General features: G+C 45.4%; 1 protein-coding gene across 1 annotated transcript in view; it reads left to right on the forward strand.

Moving 5' to 3' along the window:
* Window positions 1–20,900, forward strand: part of LOC100089730 (rab GTPase-activating protein 1) — a 110,175-nt gene that overhangs the window by 1,102 nt on the left and 88,173 nt on the right. The window lies entirely within an intron of this gene.

Genomic DNA, 20,900 nt, shown 5'->3' on the forward strand with positions numbered 1-20,900 from the left:
CTTCTAAGCGCTGGGGGAGATACCAGGTCATCGGGTTGTCCCAAATGGGACTCACAGTCTTCATCCCCATTTTGCAGATGTAGTCACTGAGTCCCAGAGAAGTGAAGGGACTGGCCCAGAGCCACACAGCTGACAAGCGGCAGAGCGGGGATTAGAACTCACGACCTCTGACTCCGAAACCCGGGCTCTTTCCACTAAGGCACGCCACTTCTCTGGTCGATGGCTCCATTCCACGGAGTCAGGCCTCGAAATAGCGGTCGGTCACAATGTGGGAGGGAGTGTTGTTGACCATCCTCGCCTGTCGTTAGCTCGTTGCCCACCCGCCACATCATAATCATAATAATGTTGGTATTTGTTAAGCGCTTACTATGTGCAGAGCACTGTTCTAAGCGCCGGGGTAGGTACAGGGTCATCAGGTTGCCCCACATGAGGCTCACAGTCTTCATCCCCATTTGACAGATGAGGTCACTGAGACACCGAGAAGTGAAGGGACTTGCCCAAAGTCACACAGCTGACAGGTGGTGGATCTGGGATTAGAACCCAGGACCTCTGACTCCCAAGCCTGGGCTCTTTCCATTGAGCCACGCTGCTTCTCCACAGTGCATCTGCTTTGTGCATCTGACCACCCAGAGTCGTCATCCCTTGTTCGGGTTCATAATAATAATGTTGGTATTTGTTAAGCGCTTACTATGTGCAGAGCACTGTTCTAAGCGCTGGGGTAGATACAGGGTAATCAGGTTGTCCCACGTGAGGCTCACAGTTAATCCCCATTTTACAGATGAGGTAACTGAGGCCCAGAGAAGTTAAGTGACTTGCCCACAGTCACACAGCTGCCCAAGGCACACAGGGTGCTCAGCAGCAGGATGAGACCCCCAAAACCTTGCTCTCTTGGAATTTGGCGACTTCCCTTGGGTTTCTTTCTCCCCTGCTTCTATCGACCAGCCCATTTCAGTGCTGGTTTCTCCGTCTCGGGGAGTGAGTGGCCAGCGGACATTGCTTAAAGCCAGCAGGCTTTGTGTGACCAGTTAAACCTCATATAAGAATAATAATGTTGGTATTTGTTTCGCGCTTACTATGTGCCAAAGCACTGTTCTAAACGCGGGGGTAGATACAGGGTAATCAGGTTGTCCCTCGTGGGGCTCACAATCTTCATCCCCGTCTGACAGATGAGGTCACTGAGGCACAGAGAAGTGAAGTGACTTGCCCAAGGTCACGCAGCTTGACAAGTGGCAGAGCCGGGATTAGAACCCGCAACTTCTGACTCCCAAGCTCGGGCTCTTTCCACTAAGCCACGCTGCTTCTCTCTGTGTCCGAGGCTAGATTTCTGGAGTCTAGGCATTTGTCTCTTTGGAAAATCTATATTTCTCCTAGTTAACATTTCCCGACTCAGTTGATGTTTGCGTTAAAATTAGCGCCCGTTTATTTTTCCATCTGGATTGAATAAGTTGTGTTTGGAGTGTGTGTAGCGAATGTGTATGTTAGAAATGCAGTCGACCCAAACTGCTTCATATATAGTAATAATGAAGAGGAAACTAAGAGACTGCTTTATTTGATAGTTTAAGTTGTTTCCCATCTTAGGCTTTTGTGGAGGAGGAAAGCGCACGAAGAGATTTTTAATACTACCAGCTTGTATTGAGGAATGTGTGCACTACACAACAGTGATTGATATTGGAGTATTCATAAGGTGAATGACGATGGTGTGACATCTTTTGGTTTTGACTTTTTTGAAAAGTTTGAAAAGAAAATAATTTCTTAGAATTTGTATTTTTTGAAACACCAATTCGTATAGATAGAATTTGGAATCCATTTTCAAGCACCTTAGCCTTCTTCTTCACGTATCTAGTGGTTACTGAGTTTCTCTTTTGCCTCTTGTACTTTTTTTTTTAGAAGTACCACATTATAAATATGCATGAACACATTACATATATAAATGTTACATGTGTCTATAGAAGCATTAAATATCCCAAGAATTCATGTAAGTAAAAAGTTATGCTATTATTATTGTCATTCATTAAGGACAGTAGGAGCACTAGGGTAATTACATGAAAATCAAATCAGGTTTAGACCCGGTTCCTGGCCCAGAGGAGGCTCGCAATCAATCATTCAATCGTATTTATTGAGCACTTACTGAGTGCAGAACACTGTACTATGCCCTTGGGAAAGTTCAGTATAACATACACATTCTCCGCCCACAGCGAGATTATAGTCTAGGAGGGGAGACAGACATTAATATAAACAAATGAATTACAGATATGTACATTAGTGCTGGAGGGTGGAGGGAGTAAAGGGAGGAGGTCAGGGTGACGTAGAAGGGAGCGGGAGAAGAAGAAAGGAGGGCTTAGGGAAGGCCTCTTTGAGGAGATGGGCCTGCAGTAAGAATCTGAAGAAGGGAGAGTCGTCTGTCCAAAGTGAAGAGGGAGGGCATTCCAGGCCACAGGCAGGACATGGCGAGATAGACGAGACTGAGGTACAGCATTAGAGGATTGAGGTATGCGGGCCGAGTGCGGGCCGAGTTGTAGTAGGAGAGTAGAGAGATGAGGTAGGGAGTAAGGTGGTTGAGTGCTTTAAAGCCGATGGTGAGGAGTTTCTGTTCGTGGAGATGGATGGGCAACCACTGGAGGCTCTTGAGGAGTGGGGAAACATGGCATGAACATTTCTGTAGGAAAATGATCTGTGCAGCAGAGTGAAATATGGACTGGAGTGGAGAGAGATAAGAGGCAGGGAAGTCAGCAAGGAGTGCCCATCTAAGTGCCCATCAGCCTCGTTCCTCTAGTCCTGGCATTCTGTGTTCTGAACTACAAGGGTATTAACAGATGTTTATGTTGCGGCAGCTAGTGAAACCTTGCTTTTCTTCTCATCATACCCGTTGCCTAGTGCTCTGGCAGAAATTTTCCCGGTGCAGAAACATTTATACCTTTAATTTTGTTCTCTTCCTGTCTACAGATATCACTAATGCATTGATAAATTATGTGGAATAGTTGAATTCTAAATCTTAGGTAACCAAGCTGGAAAGGACATTTGGAAAAATGAAAAAAAAAGAATGATTGAGATAAGATTTGAGAGGTTAAAAATGCAAGGTCATATTTGGTAGGGCAAAACTCAGAAATATTTTCAGAGTGGTAAAACACTAAGTTCAAATATATTAGAAAAAATATCGGGGAATCAGTCAATGAGGAGCTAAATAAGTCAGCCGTGTAGTGTCATTCTAAAGCGTGATATGTTGGGATGTTAAACAGGAGTATGACATGCAAAAGTCAGAAAATCTTTCAGCTAATCTTCCTTTGCAAGGCTCAGACCTATATTAGATTCCTGGGTCCGATTTTGATCATTTTATTTTGAAAAGGAGGTGAAGATGCCGGAGAATGTTTGGGGAATAATAACCAAAATGATTAAAGGGTTGGAAAACAGGTCAGATAGGACGTTCGAAGGAATGAGCATTATTCTGTGGAAGAAAAGGGCTGACTTTTCAAGTCCCTGAGGGATTTGTGTGAAACCATGACCAAGCACTCGATTGATTAATTGTTGGTATTTGTTGAATACTTACTCTGCAGAGCAGTCTACTAAGCGTTTGGGGAAGTATGATACAGTTGTTAGACTTGGCTTCCTGAAGGTGGTGTGATTTTAGGAGGGCCTTGAAGACAGGGAGAGTGCTGGTATGTCATATATGCAAGAGGAGGGAATGCTAGGAGGAAGGGCTGGAGCAAGGAGGTGACTGTGGGTGAGGGGCAGCGAGTAGGTTGGTATCAGGGGAATAAAGTGAGAGGGCTGAGTTGTGTCGGGAAAGGATTGAGATATGTACAGGGGAGAGAGCTAATTGAGTATCTTGAACCCACTGATGAGTTTCTGTGTGATGTGGAGATGGATGCGCAATTGTTGGGGTGGGGAGATGTGAGCAGAATGGTTTTTCAGAAAGTTGACCCAGTCAGAAGTGTGATGTAATGGCCGGAGAGGCTGGAGGCTAGAAGGTCAGCAAGGAGGCTGATGCAAAAGTCGCGACAGGATATGGCATGGGTTTGAACCGGTGTGGTTGCGGTTGGGATGGACAGAAGAGAGCAAATTTTGGAGATGTGGAGGTAGAATAGATAAGGTAAGTGACTAACTGAAGGTTGAAGAAGTGAGACGCGTCAAGGATAATGCCGAGGTTGAAGGCCTGCGAGGCAGGAAGGGTGGTGGTCATGTCTCTGGTGATGGGAAAGATGGGGAGAGGAGAGAGTTTGAAAAGGAACCAATCAATCCATGGTATTTATTGAGTGCCTACTATGTGTAGTGCACTGTACTAGATGCTTGGGAGAGTACAACACAACAGAGTTCATAGACACAATCTCTTCCCTCCAGGAGTTTAGAATCTAGTAGAGGTGGCATTAAATAAATTCAAATAAATTATGCATGGGGAAGGAGCAGAGTATAAGTATGCATACATAAGTGTTGTGTTGCTGGGGTGTGGTGAATATCAAAGCGCTCGAGTGCATTAGGCATTGCAGAAGGGAGGGCAAATACCTTAAGGAAACGAGAGGTTTGCCAGGGAAGGCTTCTTGGAGAAGACGTGATTTTGATAAGCCTCTGAAGATGGTGGTAATGTTAGATATGAAGAGGGAGGGAGTTGAGGCTGGTGAGAGGATGTGAGCAAGTGGTCGGCTACAAGAGAGACGTGATCGAAGTACAATGACTAGGTTGGCATTAGAGGAGTCAAGCGTGCGGGCTGTGATGGAGTGGGAGACAAAGAGGTAAGATGGGGAAAAGCTGATGAGTGCCGTAAAGCCTGGGCTAAGGGGTTTCTATTTGATGCCCAGGTGGATGGGCAACCAGTGCACGTTTCTGAAGAGCGGGGAGGTGTGGACCGAATGGTCTTTGAGAAAAATAACCTCAGCAGCAAAGTATGGAATGGAGCAGGGAGAGACTGGAGGGAAGATGAGAAGTGTACTTCGAGTAGGTTGTGGGATATCCAGGTAGAGAAGTCCTGAAGGTGGGAAAAAATGCTACCAACTGATTTCCACCCCGACAAAGAGCCAATTGACGAACCTCAGAGCTCCACATTTTGAATAGAACATGATGACCGAAGTAGGGACGGCATGCTTCCGACAACGTGCGGCCCACTGGGTCCACAGTAACTCAGTACTGGAAGAAATGTCTGTGCCCATGTGCGCAGCATTGGATGGGGATGAGTGCTCCCCTGAGAATTTTCTATAGTGTGAGGTGCTTCAAAAGTGCATCCTGTTCTCCCTCCTTATGGGAGAACTGAGTGTAAAAGGGAAGGCTTTTAAATTAAAAAAAAAGGAGATAAAGAAAATGATCAATCTGTAGTATTTATTGAAGGTTTACTTTGTGTAGAAGATCTGTACCAGGTGCTTGGGAAAGTTCCGTCTAATGGAGTTGGTAAATACGATCCCTGCCCACGAGCAATTTACATTTACCCAGAAGGAGCATGGCCTAGTGGAAAAAGGACAGACCCTGGAGTCTAATTCCGAATCTGCTACTTACCTGGTGTATGATCTTGGGCAAATTATTTAACTGCAGTCAATCAATCATATTTATTGAGTGCTTACTGTGTGCAGTGCACTGTACTGAGCGCTTGGGAGAGGACAGTATAGACAGAGTTGGTAGACACGTTCCCCACCCACAACGTTCTTAGAGTCTAAAGATTGAAAACTTCTCTGTGTCTCAGTTCCCTCATTTGCAAAGAGGAAATTCAGTCCCTGTTCTCCCTCCTATTTAGATTGTGAGCTCTTCTGGCACCTGATGATCTTGTATCTACCGCAGTGCTTGGTACAGTGCTTTGCGCATGGTAAGAGCTTAAACAGATGCCACGGTGGTTGTTATTACAGGAGATCAGGCAGGAAATAAGCAAGTTGGAGAAAAAGGAAGGACCTCTTGGCTATCCTGGTGCTAATACTCCAGAATGGTCTATTAATGGAGATTGTGAAGTGTCTGTCCCTGGAGAGCTCTCCCAAAAGACTAGACACCTTATTTGTCTTGCACACTTTAGTTATTCACTTGCCTGAACTAGGCTCCTTCCAAGCTCTGTGCTCGTAGGCTTTCTAATGTTAGTAAAAGAGTATGATAGCATAGAATGAAGAATGATATTAAGCTTGCCCATTTTAATAGGCTGTAAAGGAATTATGTAATAGATTGTAGAGGATTTATGCCGAAGTTTTAATTACACTGCCATCAGGCCTGGAAAAAGAGAATATAAAGATGCACATTTGAGGGTGTGCCAGAAATGGAAAAACTAAAGCTCCGTTTAATTCATTTGTGTACAGTGCTTCACACCATTTTTTTTCCCAAATGCCTTAGTTCTTAGATCTTCAGAAAGCCCATATTCATGAAATAGATGTTTAAGCTCTGAATTTTTACCATTCCTTGGAACCGACAATCTTTGGGCACATGCTTAATGAACAAAGACTGGTGATCTGGCCAAATTTGGCTGACTTCGTGCTATGCACACCCAAAGCGACGGCATTTGTTCTGAAATTTTCCTCTGGCTTTCCAAGTTCAGCTGCTTTGAAGCAGCCAGCAGTTCTTGGTCGCCAGGATCAAACACGGCTCTTTCGGCGGGTCGTGCTTGCTTTCGGGGGGAAAAAAGATTTTTTAAGAATTGCGTTTTCCAGCAAATGATCCCTAGCATTCTTGCTTTTAATGCACTCAACTGCATTTGACTTTAAACCATATTTGATTCCCTGGCCGACAGCCATTTCTAGTCACTTGTGGATCTACATTTTGCTGTGCGAAACGAAATCCAAAGGTTCTTGTGCCAGTATTTACTTTCCGATTAGTAATTCCTCCGGATTTACAGTAGTGAAAGGGTGAACAATATGTCACGTCACTCTTGTGCAGCTCAAGCTAAGGTTGCACCAGCATTTGCGTTGTACAGCACTGCTTCCTGGGATCTATAGCTTATGTTCCATACTGGAACGTGGCATATGGGGCTCATCCCTTAAGCTTGCGTCACCAAATTAAAGAAGCTTTGTTGGCAACTCCCACATTCATAATCCTTAAATGGGGTCTTAACTTGACCCTTTTCTCCATTTCCACCTGCTTCTAGGTCCCCAGTATCTCCAGAGGATGAATCGTTGTTTTGGTTAATGGGACAAAGCTGGGCTTTCAAAAGCTAGTCAGCCAGACTGAAAGGTCTCTCCTTTGCATGGAAGCATTTATTCCTTGCTTTTTTGTTGTCTACTCGTATGAATCAACATATGGGGAAGGTTCAAAACAATCCAGACCTGTTGGTAGTCCAAAAAAAATTCGTAGATGTGCAAAGCATTTCCTAACCTTGCTCACGCTTTTCAGTGTCATCTTCATCTCATCCAGTCTTTTCCCACCCTCCTTGCCCTTGCGTTTTGATTTGTTCCCTTTTTTCACCCCTCCCTTAGCCCCCCAGGACTTATGTACATACCCATAATTTATTTATATTCCTGTCTCTCTCTTTAGGCTGCAAGCTTGTTGTGGGCAGGAACATTTCTACCATCTCTTATTTTGTCCTTTTCCAAGTGCTTAGTACAGTGCTCTGCAAAGAGTAAGCTCTCAATAAATATGATTGATCTTACTTCAGGCTGAGAAAACCCACATACCTTCTGTAAAACATTCTTAGGATTCATCTACACATTCTGTGAAAACAGAGCCAACAGGTCGTAGAGAGTCTGTTCATTCAATTTTTTTAGGTTCTGGACCTGATAATACTGCTTGGCTAAGGAGAAATCTACCCACTTTAGGAAAATGCCTCAAGATCCGAACATTTGTGCGTTGCTTGCAGTTTGTTTAAAAGAGCCTGACTAGAAGGGAGTATTTTCCTAAGATTGGGAAAGGCGGAAATCCACTTCATTTTATTTTATTTTCTTACTCCCCTCCGGAAAGGAAATCGATTCTAGCTCATATCAGAAGCATTCTCTTTAAGGCACTCAATCCGCTCTCTCCCCTACTTTTCCACTCTCTTTTCCCACTCCACCCCAGCTTGCCCATTTTGATCATTCATTCATTCGATAGTATTTATTGAGCGCTTACTATGTGCAGAGCACTGTACTAAGCATTTGGAATGTACAATTCGGTAACAGATAGAGACGATCCCTGCCCAATGATGGGATCCTTCCAAGCCAACCCACTCACTGGGCCTTGTTCTCATTTCTCTTGCTGCTGACCTCTTGCTCTTTCCCTCCCTCCTGCCTGGAACACTCTCCCCTCTTCACACCTGGCACCCTACTCATTTCCCAAGCCCTTCTGAAATCACATCTACTGCATTAGGCTTTCTCGCATTAACTCTCACATCATTGTCCTGTATAAACCAATCAGTAGTATTTATTGCATGCCTACTGTGTGCAGAGCATTATACTAAGCACTTGGGAGATTACAGTAGAATGAGAAAACCTGACCACTGACCTTAAAGAGCCTAAAATTTAGCAGGGGAGACAGACATCTGAATTACAATTTAGATCAAGTATTAGAGAGTAAAGTTATGTACAGAAGTGCATTGGCAGGTATGTGTGCTTACCCAAGTTTAAGCGAAGTAGAAGTTGAGGGCTGGGGAGATCTAGGGCGGGAGATGAAAGATTAATGAAGGAAGGCTTCTTGCATGAATTATTTCAGGAGGGCTTTGAAGATGGGACGATGGGTTCTGACAGCTCTGAAAGGGGAGGGAATTCCAGGTGGGGGTGGGAGGACTCGAGCAACAGTTCTGCAGTGGAAGTGATGAAAATGAGGCTCATTGAGCATATTGGCCCAAGGAGAACGAAGCATGAATATGAGGTGGGATAAAGTGAGAGAGAAGCGGGATAAGGTGGAGAGAGCTGATGAGAGTGAGCTTCTGTCTAGACTGTAAACTCCTTGTGGACGGGGATCGAGTCTACTGATTTGTATCATCCTCTTCCGAGCCCTTAATACAGTGTTCTGAGTTCAGTAAGAGCTCAGTAAATACCATTGAATTAGTGAATACCGTAAAGCAGACGGTCAGCAAGCTCAGCTCGATGTGGAGAGAAATCGGCAATCATTGGAGGTTTTAGAAGTGGGGAAGACGAGAGCCAAAGGATGTCTTAGATAAATGACCTGGTCAGCAGAGTGAGGTATGGAATGAAGAGGGGAGAGACAGGAGTCAGGGAGGTCTGTGATTAGGCTGATACAGTAGGCAACTTGGTAGATGAAAGGTGTCTGGACTGATGAAGTGTTAGTGTGAATGGAGAGGATGGGATGGATTTTGGAAATGCAGAGGAAGAATCAGCAGGATTTGGTGGCAGACTCAATATGTGAGTTGAAAGAGAGGGAGGAGTCAAGGATAATGCCAGGTTTGCGAGAGAGGGAGGATGGTGGTATTGTCAACTGTGATGGCCAAGATATGAGGGAATATAGTATGGAAAATGATGATGACCCCCTAACTGTGGCAGTCCCTCAAGGTTCAGTCTGGGTCCCATTCTATTCTCCTTCTACACCCACTCCCTTGGAGAACTCATTCGCTCCCATTGCATCAACTACCACCTCTATGTGGATGATCCCCAAATCTACATCTCCAGCCCTGACCTCTCTCCCTCATTGCAGTCTTGCATTTCCTCTTGCCTTCAAGACATCTCTACTTGGATGTTCTCCTGTCACCTCAAGCTTAACATGTCCAGAACCGAATGCCTAATCTTCCGTGTCCTGCCCTGACTTTTCCCATCACTGTAGATGGTACCACTATCCTTCCTGTCGCACAACCCCTTAACTTTGGCATTATCCTTGACTCCTCTCTCTCATTCAACCCACTTATTCAATCCATCACTAAATCCTGTCGGGCCCACCCTCACGATATCACTAAAATCCACCCTTTCCTCTATATCCAAACGGCTACCATGTTAGTCCCATTGCTCATCCTATCCTGCCTGATTACTGCATCAGCCTCCTTGCTGACCTCCCAGCCTAGTGTGTCTCTCCACTCCAGTCCATACTATACTCTGCTCCTGGATCATTTGTCTACGAAAACTTTCAGGATATGTCACCCCGCTCAAAACACTCCAGCGGTTGCCCATCCACCTCTGCATCAAACAGAAATTTCTCACCATTGGCTTTATAGCACTCCTTCACCTTGCCCCCTCCAACCTCACCTCACTACTTCTGTACTAGTACCCAGCCCTCACACTTTGCTCCCCTAATGCTTACCTTCTAACAGTGCCTCCAGCTTGCCTCTGACCCCTTGTCCACGTCCTGACTCTGGCCTGGAACACCCATCCTCCTCAAATCTGACCGACAGTTTCTCTCCCCGCCTTCAAAGTCTTATTAAAGGCATGTCTTCCCCAGGAGGCCTTCTCTGACTAAGCCCCCCATCTTTCCTCTTCTCCCACTCCCTTCTGCATCACCCTGACTTGCTCCCTCTATTCTCCCCCCACCCCCCAGCCTCACAGCACTTTTGTACATATCTGTAATTTATAGTTTTATATTAATGTCTGTCTTCCTCCCGGTCCCCTCCCCACCCTAAGACTGTAAGCTTGTTGGGGGCAGGGATTTAGCCTGTCTACTCTCCCATACACGTAGTACAATGCTCTGCACACGGTAAGTGCTCAGTAAATACGATTGAGGTGGTGGGTTTATTCAATCCGTGTGATGAGTTTGGTTGGAAATGAGAGGAGAGAGGTGGGGTGGCCTAGTGGAAAGACCACAGACCTGGGAGCCAGAGGAGCTGAGTTCTAATCTTGGGTCCACCATTTGTTGGCTGTGAGACCTTGGGCAAATCACTTAACTTCTTTTTGCCTCCAGTTCCTCAAATCAAAATGAGGTTTCAAAGTCTGTTCTCCCTCCTACTTAGACCGTGGTCCCAGTTTTAGACAGGTATGTCCTATCTGATATCTTGTATCTACCCCAGCGCCTAGTACAGTGCTTGGCACAGAGTAAGCATGTAGTAGATATCTCAGCTATTATGATGGTCCAGTAAAGTCGAGAGAAGATTTTTAGGATGGAGGTGGCGCAGAGGGGCGTGTTTGAAGGCAGAGAGGAAGGGGCGAAAGAGAGTGAGTGGTTGAAGATGGTGGTCAGAGAGAAAGGAAAAGGGAGTCCAAGTGTATTTATAAGATGTTAAGAGATAGGGTTGGCTGCATAGGTGGAGGGGGGAGATTTCGAAAGCAGATGGAAGATCACCTCTTCAGAGACACTGAGAAGGATGAGTGATAAAGGTGGTTGGAGTGAGATGGGGAGAGCACATCATGACTGATGGTTTTGATTTTTCCAGTAATGTAGTTGGTGGGGTCACTGGGGGCAAGATGGTGGGGATGATGGAGGCCTTGGAAGTTTCAGGAAGGAGTTCCAGGTCTGCAATAGTCAAGTGGGGGCAGTGGACATGAGGCTCAATAAGAGAGGAGAAGTAATAATAATAATGGTACTTGTTAACCACGTAGTATTTGCCAAGAACTGTAGTGTTGCTGAGGTGAATGGAGGGCAGAGTCCTAGCAGTTGAGGGTGAGTTTGTTGTGGCCAAAGTTGGTCTGGCACCTGGATCCACCCCCCGCCCCCAGCACTTGACAACTTGAGCACGAGGCTGGGGGCCGGCGGTGCGAGATTAACGGAAGGATTGGGGTGAGGGGTCATTTGGGTGAAGAGGGTGGAGTGGTGAACTTGGGAAGGGAGTTCAACTGGGACATGATGGTCTGGGCTGAGTAGAGGGGATCCAGTGATCGGTCATCTCTGTTGGGGGAAAAGTCTATTTGGAAGTCAGGTGGGGCTATGGGAGAGAAGCAGGTTAGGAGGTTGTGAAATAACAATAATAATAATGGTATTTGTTAAGCCCTTACTATGTGCCAATCACAGTTCTAAGCGCTGGGGGTGATACAAGTTGATCAGGTTGTCCCACGTGGGGCTTACAGTCTTCATCCCCATTTTACAGATGAGGTAACTGAGGTACAGAGAAGTGAAGTGACTTGCCCAAAGTCACACAGCTGACAAGTGGTGGAACTGGGATTAGAACCCATGACCTCTGACTCCCCAGCCCGGGCTTTTTCCACTGAGCCACGCTGCTTCTACTTCAGAGTTGCTAAGGTTAGATACAATACAATGACTAGCGATGATGAGGTCCAGCCTGTGCCCAAGTTGTTGAGCGGTGAGGTGGGCTGGAGCAGTCGGTACTTTGGCAGAACTGAGGAGTAAGAGGTAGTGGGCGGCTGAGATGTCATCAGATGCATCCACATGGCTGTCAGAGTCCCCAAGGAGAGAAGAAAAGTAAGAAAGTCCAGAGGGGCAGTTGTAGAGGTGGGTAGAAAGTGATGATGTAGGCTTCAGAGCATGAAAAGGTGAGTGACTTAGGGTGGAGTGTGTGCAAAAGTGGCATGGGGGGCCAGGAGCCGGCCCTTCCCTTCTCCTCTGAGAAGACCCGGGGTTGGGGGAGACATTGTTGTCTGAAGTCAGCCAGGTTGCAGGAGGAGTGACTGGATCAGGACAGGTTGAGGATGAAGGGGAATTTGTTCACGGTTAAGTGGGAGTTCCATGGGCCCAATAAGAAAGGCCATGGAGTGGAGGGATGAGAGAGGAGACAGCATGAGGAGTGGAGACGAGTTGGATGGGGGTGAGTCGATGGGTTGTTTGAGGTGGCGGTGAGAAAGGAGATCAGGGATGAGGTGAACTGTGGGAAGCAGGTGTTTGTTTTTGGTTTTTTTTTTGGATGGTTTTTGTTGAGCACTTTCTCTGTGCCAGGCAGACTACTGAGTGCTGGGGTAGAAACAAGGTTGGACACGGTCCGTGGGGCTCACGCTCTTAATCCCTATTTTACAGGTGAGGTATCTGAGGCGCAGAGTAGTGCAGCGACTTGCCCCGGATCCCACAGCAGTCACGATGTGGAGCCAGGATTAGAACCCAGATCCTTCTGACTCCCAGGCTGGTGCTCCATCCACTAGGCCAAGCTGCATCGGAGAGGGTAGGATGAACTCCAATGATGGCACCTTCCAGGCGCGGGGCCAGAGCGGCTGCGGCTTCTGTGTCCTGGTCCCGCCGACTCTCAAGTCGGTGAAGGTGTATGTGGTTCTCGCTGCATGGGGAGATCCGCCTCTCGATGTGGTTTTTGACTGGAGGTCGGGGTACACTAATTGGGAGAGCAGGCTGGTAGCTTCAGCCCTGTGCCCTCTCTCGACAGAGCCGGTGGCATCTCTGTGCAGTTTTAGATTGGAGGCTGCGTTTCAGTAATGAGGGAGCGGTTACCACTTGAACCCTTCCATGGCACATAAATACTTGGGTACTCACATCCTTCCCTCCCCCAACCCCCACCACCCCCATGGCACTTACGTACACATCAGCATGGCGCAGGGGATAGAGCACTGGCCTGGGAGTCAGGAGGTCATGGGTTCTAAATCCAGCTCCGCCACTTGTCTGCTCTGTGACCTTGGGCAAGTCACTTCACTTCTGTGCATCAGTTCCCTCATCTGTAAAATGGGGATTGAGATCATGTCTTCTAAGTCTGTTGTACTCTCACAAGCTCTTAGGGCAACTCTGGGCCTCAGGAGGTACTTAGTAAATACTGTTGATTGAGGGGGTGAGAATGCAGATATCCTTCTGCCATAACTCTTGTTTTCACTGTGCAGTTTGGTAAGAACCTGATGGGAATTAGTGATTCATCTACCAACCAAAGACGCCTGTTGGCATGCCATTTTATCAATCAGTGGTATTTATTGAGCGCTCACTGTATGCAGAGCATTGTACTTAGCGCTTGGGCGAGTATAATACAACCGAGACATGATTCCTGCCCTCAAGAAGCTTACAGTCCAGTAAGGGAGACAGACATTAAAAACAGTTTAAGAAACTGTTTGTGAAGTCAAACAGAAACTCTTTGCCGTTGGCTTTAAAACACTCAGTCAGTTCCCTCCCTCCTACCTTACCTCAGTGTTTTTTTACTACAACTCAACCTGCACACTTCACTCCTCTAGTTCCAGCTTGCTCACTTTATTATTTTTTTATGGTATTTGATGAGAACTTACTATATGCCCGGTGCTGTGCTAAGCGCTGGAGTAGATGCAGGCGAATCAGATTGGACACAGTCCCTGTCCCACACGGGGCTCATGGTCTTAATCCCCATTTTCTAGATAATGGAGGTATAGAGAAGATAAGTGGCTTGTCCACAGTTCCACAGCAGACAAGTGATGGAGCCGGGATTAGAACCCAGGTCCTTCTGATTCCCAGGCCCATGCTCTATTCAGAAGGTCTCACAGCTTCTTGGTATCCCTTGATCTCGTGTATTTCGCTGCCAACCCCTTTCCCACATCTTCTTTCTGGCCTAGAGCTCCCTCCCTCTCCAAATATGCCAGACCACCAGTCTCCCCACCTTCAAAACCTTACTAAAGTCAATCAATCACTGCACTTGAGGGAGTACAATACAACAGTAATGGACACATCCGCTGGGTGACCTTGAGCAAGTCACTTTACTTCTCTGGACCTTGGTTCCCTCACCTATAAAATGGGGATTAAGGGTTTGTGCCCCATGTGGGACAGGAACTGTGTCCAACCTTATTAACTTCTATCTATCCCAGCATGTAGAACAGTGCTTGGTACATAGTAAGCGCTTAAATAATACAATAATAGTAATTCCCTCCCCTACAAGTTGAGATGGGGAGACACAGTCTGTACCTCTTCCAGGAGGACTTCCCTGACTAAACCTTCATTTCCCCAACTCCCTCTCCCTTCTATGTCACCTGTGCACTTGGATTTGTACCCTTGGAGCACTTGATATTCACCTCACCCCCATGGCTCTTGCGCATATATCCGTAATGTGTTTATATTAATATTAATAATTAACGCCTGTCACCCTGTAGACCCTAGGCAGCTTGTAGGCAAGGAACGTGTCTACCAACTCTGTTGTATTGTACTCTCCTAAGAGCTTAGTACAGCATTCTGCCCACAGTTAAGCGCTCAGTAAATTCGATTCATTGATTGCATGTGTACATGTGCCTCGGGTTGGAATGAGTGATTGATATTGGGCAAGTTGTCTTCAGTGCAAAGTTTTACAAGAAAACAATTCTCGTCTGTAACTGGGTGGCTTTTTTTTTTAATCAATTGACCTACAGTGCTGGAAAAACAATCATGATTTTCCAGTTTAATGTGTACTTCCTTACATTTTGGGATTGGCAATTCTATATACTTTATTGAAACAGCTTGCGAAAGTTATTGAGATCACACTGGGCTAGTCAGGCGGAACTCTGTCTTCATAAAACTAGGTCCACTATGACATTTTCCTGTTTCTAATCCGTTCTAGTAATTCATAAAATTACTAGAGATGAGATTGTGTGGTCATACAACGCATGGCTGGCTGGTAATGCTACATTAAGTTTATTTTCCAACTGTGTCTGTTTTAGGGTTTTATTTGTGAGACTGCTGATAATTTGAGTTCTCATTCAGTGACAATTATAGGGGTTTTTCCTTTGTGTATTTGGGTCTTCTCAGGTACAGTCCCAGTGGGGAATTCAATTACTTGTGTCTTCTCTCACCCACTGCCAAATTTGAATCATGAGCGACTAGAAGATATCCTGAGAAAAGAGGCCTGCTGTGATGCCAATCAGTCAATCAATCAGATGTATTATTGAGCACTTACTGTGTGCAGGGCACTGTACTAAACACTTGGGGGAGTACACAACAACAGTGTTGGTAGACACTCCACAAGGTCCCAGAAAATTAGGTTGTGTGAAGTCAGTTATCACACAGGTAACTAAACTTACCTGCTCCCATCAGTCGATCAGTGGTATTTATTGAGCACTGCCTTGGGAGGGTGCAATACAACAGATTTAGCAGATGTGTCCCATGCCCATAAGGAACATTAGACAGCGATGTAAACTCTGGACCTCTGTTTAGAAATCAAAATTCATACCTTTGTGTTCCTTGATGAACGGACATCTGGGAAAGTAGATGAATGTTTTTCAGAGGGGGAAAAGATATATTCCGCTGTCTGTTACTCTAAAGAGCGTATTACCTCACCATTTAAAGAGGCTAACGTTTTGCTTCCTGCAATTTGATTCTTGTAATGGCAGTCGGTCCATCATATTTCTTCAGCGCTAACTTCGTGCAGAGCACTGTACTAAGCGCTTGGAAGAGTACAATATAATAAGAAACACATTCCGTGCCCACAACGAGCATACCGTCTAGAGGAAGAGACAGACATTAATACAGATAAATAAACTGCAGTTATGTACCTAAGTGCTGTGGGGCTGGGAAGGGCCTGAGTAAAGGCAGCAAGTCAGGGCAACACAGATGAACTGGGCAACAGAGTGAAGTATGGACTGGAGTGGGGAGGCACAGAAGAGTGGGAGGTCAGCAAGGAGGCGGGATAGGATAAGTGATGGGTAGCAGTTTGGATGGAGAGGAAAGGGCGGATTTTAGCCATGTTGTGAGTCAAATTGACAGAATTTAGTGATGGATTGAATTTGTGGGTTGAATGAGAGAACGGACTCGAGGATAACATCAAGTTTACGGGCTTGTGAAACAGGAAGGTTGGGGGTGCCGTCTAAACTGATGGGAAAGTTGGGGAGGACGAGGTTTGGGTGGGCAGGTAAGAGGTCTGTTTTAGTTGTGTTAAGCATGAGGTGCCGGGGACTGTCCAAGTAGAGATGTCTTAAAGGCAGGAGGAAAAGCAAGATGGCAGAGAGGGAGAGAGATCAGGTCTGGAGATGTAGATTTGGGCGTCGTCTGCATAGAGGTAGTAGTACTGATAAATTAATCTTCCCTTATTCTAAGGAAGGATTTTATTTTTGTCATCTTCCCTTTAAATTTTGTGATTGATTGCCTTTTGTGCTCAAACAATACACAGTCATTCCGTGAAACTTTTACGTGATTTTAATGCCGGTCAACACCGCAGTCAGATTGGAATCTCCTGCAGTGTTAAGTTTCCTATAACAGCTGTCCACGGGGCTCCAAAATGGGAATTATTTGCTTTTGCCAAAGTGATCATGCCCGCCCCCCCGCCCTGTTAGCTTGCTTTTTTGCCCAAGTACTTTAAGTCTAGGGTTAGGTGATCTAGAGCCTGGCTGGCAAATATACTTCATTGTTATTGTCAAAGATATTTTAATGAAAATGTGAGGCCAAGCGAGTAACCCTTTGAAGTCAACAAGCTGCATTTTTGAGTGATTGGCTTTTCGTTTCCTTCGGTGATTAATGTCTTTGAGTTTTTTTCAATAGAAGCACTTAGTGTTGGAACCTAATCCGTAAGCTAAAATTAAAGTTTTTCTTTTGGATCAGTGAAAGGGTTCAAAGAAACAGCTCCAAATTAAGAGGCATCATTAAAACAAAACCATATGCACTGTTCAGTAATTAGTAGTAGTGGAAGTGATTTTTATTTATTTTTCTTAATTAAAAGAGAAGTTTTCCATTAAACTGTGCTAGGTTTTGCCTCACCCCTCCTGAACACACAGATCCAGATCAAAACAGGGCAGGGGGAAAATGGCTCATAAAAGGTGGTGTCCTAAAGAGCCGTGTTAGAAACAATGCTGTGATTCTTATGGGACGTTTTTTCCCCCCCATTCCTTTTTCTTCACTATTAAACTAGAGAACGGGGCTGACCCTCCAGAGGAAACCTGGGCTCTCTGGCCTGCCTCAGGGCTCTCCCATACCACCTTTCAATTAGCCTGCTTTCTTTGGCTCCCTGTAGCTTCCTTAATCCTTAATCAAGGATGCGGAGAGCTGTTCTCCTTCCTTTCCAGGTCAACTGGGAGAAACAGAGGGAACCTGAACTCTGCAAGCACATTCTGTAGCTCCCGTTTCCACTGCTCCTTTTGAAGAAGCAGAGGCAGGTAGTTAAGAAGTAAGGAACAAATAGACTTTATGTCCAGATGTCAAGCGTGTCCAGCTCAATTACTAGTATCGACCACACCTCTTCCAATCTGGCTAAATAACTTGGGTTGGGAGGTAATGCTTAGATGGAGATATGTGGATAGAGCATTAGCACACCGGCTCCTCAGCTAACACACTTTTAATTTAGTTTTGTCGCCCAGACTGCTCTATTTTAAATCTCCTGGCTGTTGGCCTCCCAATTCTAATGGGCTTTAATCCCACTGTTTTCTGTACTCCTCCAAATTCCTGGTACAGTGTCTCATGCACTTTGGGGCTCAGTGAATACTTTTGATAGTGATGGGTTAAAAAAAAGAAAAAACCCCGTATGTCAAGCAGCACTGATCTGTCTACTGCTGTAGTCTACCTGTGGATGATGCTGTCCTTTAATTTGTATTGCTCTGTTTTTTGAAACAGCCTGGGCTTGGGAGTCAGGACACCTGGGTTTTAGTCCCATCCTTTTTCATTCAAAACTATTTATTGAGCGCTTACTATGTGCATAGCACTGTACTAAGTGCTTGGAATGTACAATTCGGAATATGCCTGCTGTGCTCTGTGCCTCAATTTTCCCATTCTGTGAAACGGGGATTCAGTTCTTGTTCTTGGTCCGACTTAGACCGCGAGCCCCATATGGGACAGAAAAGGGAATGTGCCTGACCTGATTAAGTTGCATCTACCACAGCTCTTAAAATCAGTTGGTCAGTTGTGATAAGCGCTGAACTAAGTCCTTGGTTGAACAGTGCTTGACACATAGTAAGGGTTTAACAGTGCCCCACTTCTACCCTAGTTATTACTTTATTTTTCCCTCCTGTTTGTGCTCCTCTCTAGCTCTTTCGTATTCTGCGGTTGTCTCTTCTCCTCCTTCCTCATATGTTCCACCCAGGGAAGGTGTGTTGTAATGAAAATAACTTTGATACCGGTAGACTGACTGCATTCCAAAACTTCATTGTTTGGTTCCTTAGCGATGCCAGTGAAACTCTTGAAAAAGTCAGTTGGCACATCGGTGGGAGTTCCAGGCCTTGTCCCTGGAGAGAAGACTGTTACATTTGCTCTGGGGAATTTAAATTCGGTTTGTTACCACTAATGTGACTCAGCCTATCAATCTCCCAAAGAACCCTCCGGCTTTCTCGATTCCATTTTCTGTCTTTGTCGGTCTGGGTGCCTTTGAATAGTGTACTTTCTAGGGAGCAGAATTAATTCACGGCACTTCTCGGGTGTAAACCTTTGTTTCCTATTCATGGCAAACCCTTACCCCGCCAGCCTGGTGCCATTAACCGAAGTTCCGGGACTTGGGGCCGCACACTCTTTGAGGGCTTATGTGGTATCCTCAGGCTCCGTATCAGGAACAGCACGGTGTAATAATAATAACATTGGTATTTGTAAAGTGCTTACTATGTGCAGAGCACTGTTCTAAGCACTGGGGGAGATACAGGGTCATCAGGTTGTCCCATGAGAGGCTCACAGTCTTAATCCCCATTTTACAGATGAGGGAACAGGCACAGAGAAATTAAGTGACTTGCCCACAGTCACACAGCTGACAAGGGGCAGAGTCAGGATTCGAACCCATGACCTCTGACTCCCAAGCCTGTGCTCTTTCCACTGAGCCACGCTGCTTCCCTATGTAGTGGATAGATGTATGTATGGTGTAGTGGATAGAGCACGGGGCTGGGAGTCAAAAGGTCATGGGTTCTAATCCTGGCTCTGCCACCTGTCCTGCTGTGTGACTGTGGGCAAGTCACTTCACTTTTCCATACCTCAGTTACCTCATCTGTAAAATGGGGATTGAAACTGTGAGTCCCAGATGGGACAAGGACTGTGTCAAACCTAATTTGCTCATATCCACCCCAGCGCTTAGTATGGTGCCTGGCACATAGTAAACGCTTAATAAATAACATTATTATTATTATTGCCACATTTTGGAACCCCATTCGGTTCAGAGGAGGAGCAGAGAAACTCTCCCCGCATTAGAGTTCTAAATCATGTGACTTTCAAAGGTAGAAGTGTGTTTGGGGTGAAAGTTATTCTGAGGTCAGGGGTGGGAGGAGAATTGTAAGACAGACACTGGCCAGTAATAACCTTGAATGAGTAGAGTATATGGACACCCTGGTCATCATGAGGCCAGGAACTAAAGTAAACCTGCTTTTTCATCAAGTGGTGTGTAGCTATCTAATTTCAACTCCAGCTCTCTGTCACATTAAAAGATATTGCTAGAACAGTGGAGCCTTCTGGGCCTGTGCTGCAGAAATACTTTCTATCGGTGTTTTTATATTTCCGTTGGGTAAATTCTGATGGTTTTATTTCCAGTCTCACCAATAGCATTTTTGAGAATTACTGAATTTTTCAGTTGGGTAATTGGTAGATACATGATTTTTTTTTTTTTAAGCCTGAAAAGCTTTTGGCGATAATGGTTCTCACAACCAGATTTGCATCTTGTAGAATGCTTACCAAAAAGTGCTCTAGTGGTGTCCTTAATTGATTGTTATTCAGAATATATTTAAGAATCGGTATTTTGAGGTAAAAGTTCAATATCCCTATTTTACTTCTGAGTTAGTTGAAAATTTTCCAACTATTTTAACGACTGCTTCGGCAACCAAATGATGGAAAATTGTGATTTAAAAATGATTGATGTAGTTGGGTCTTCTTTGGTGGGTCAGTGGAGCACCGGCTGCTTCTTGTTGCCAGGTCATATGAGGAACACACATTTGGATTCTTTTTCATTGTAGGTCTGTATTTCAGAAGTGTACTTTTCTCAGCACCCTTTATTGTTATTTCTACATGCAGACACACAACATACAGTCCTCCAAGCAGTGGGACCTAGTAGATAGAGCTCGGGCTTGGGAATCAGAAGGACCTGGTTTCGAATCCTGGCTCCGCCACTTGTCTGCTGTGTGACCTTGGGCAAGTTACTGAACTTCTCCGTGCCTCAGTTACCTCATCTGGAAAATGGGGATCAAGACTGTGAGACCTCTGTGGGGCAAGGACTGCATCCAACCTGATTACCTTGAACATACCTGAGCACTTTAATACAGTGTTTGGCACATAGAAAGCATGTGACAAATACCATAAAAAAATTTTTTAAAAAAGAAAAGAACAGGAAGCTTATTCTCATTTTACAGATGTAGAAACTGAGGCACAGAACATGTAAGTGACTTGTCCAAGGTTAC

Source organism: Ornithorhynchus anatinus, chromosome 4, assembly GCF_004115215.2.
Source record: "Ornithorhynchus anatinus isolate Pmale09 chromosome 4, mOrnAna1.pri.v4, whole genome shotgun sequence".
NCBI classification, from domain to species: domain Eukaryota; kingdom Metazoa; phylum Chordata; class Mammalia; order Monotremata; family Ornithorhynchidae; genus Ornithorhynchus; species Ornithorhynchus anatinus.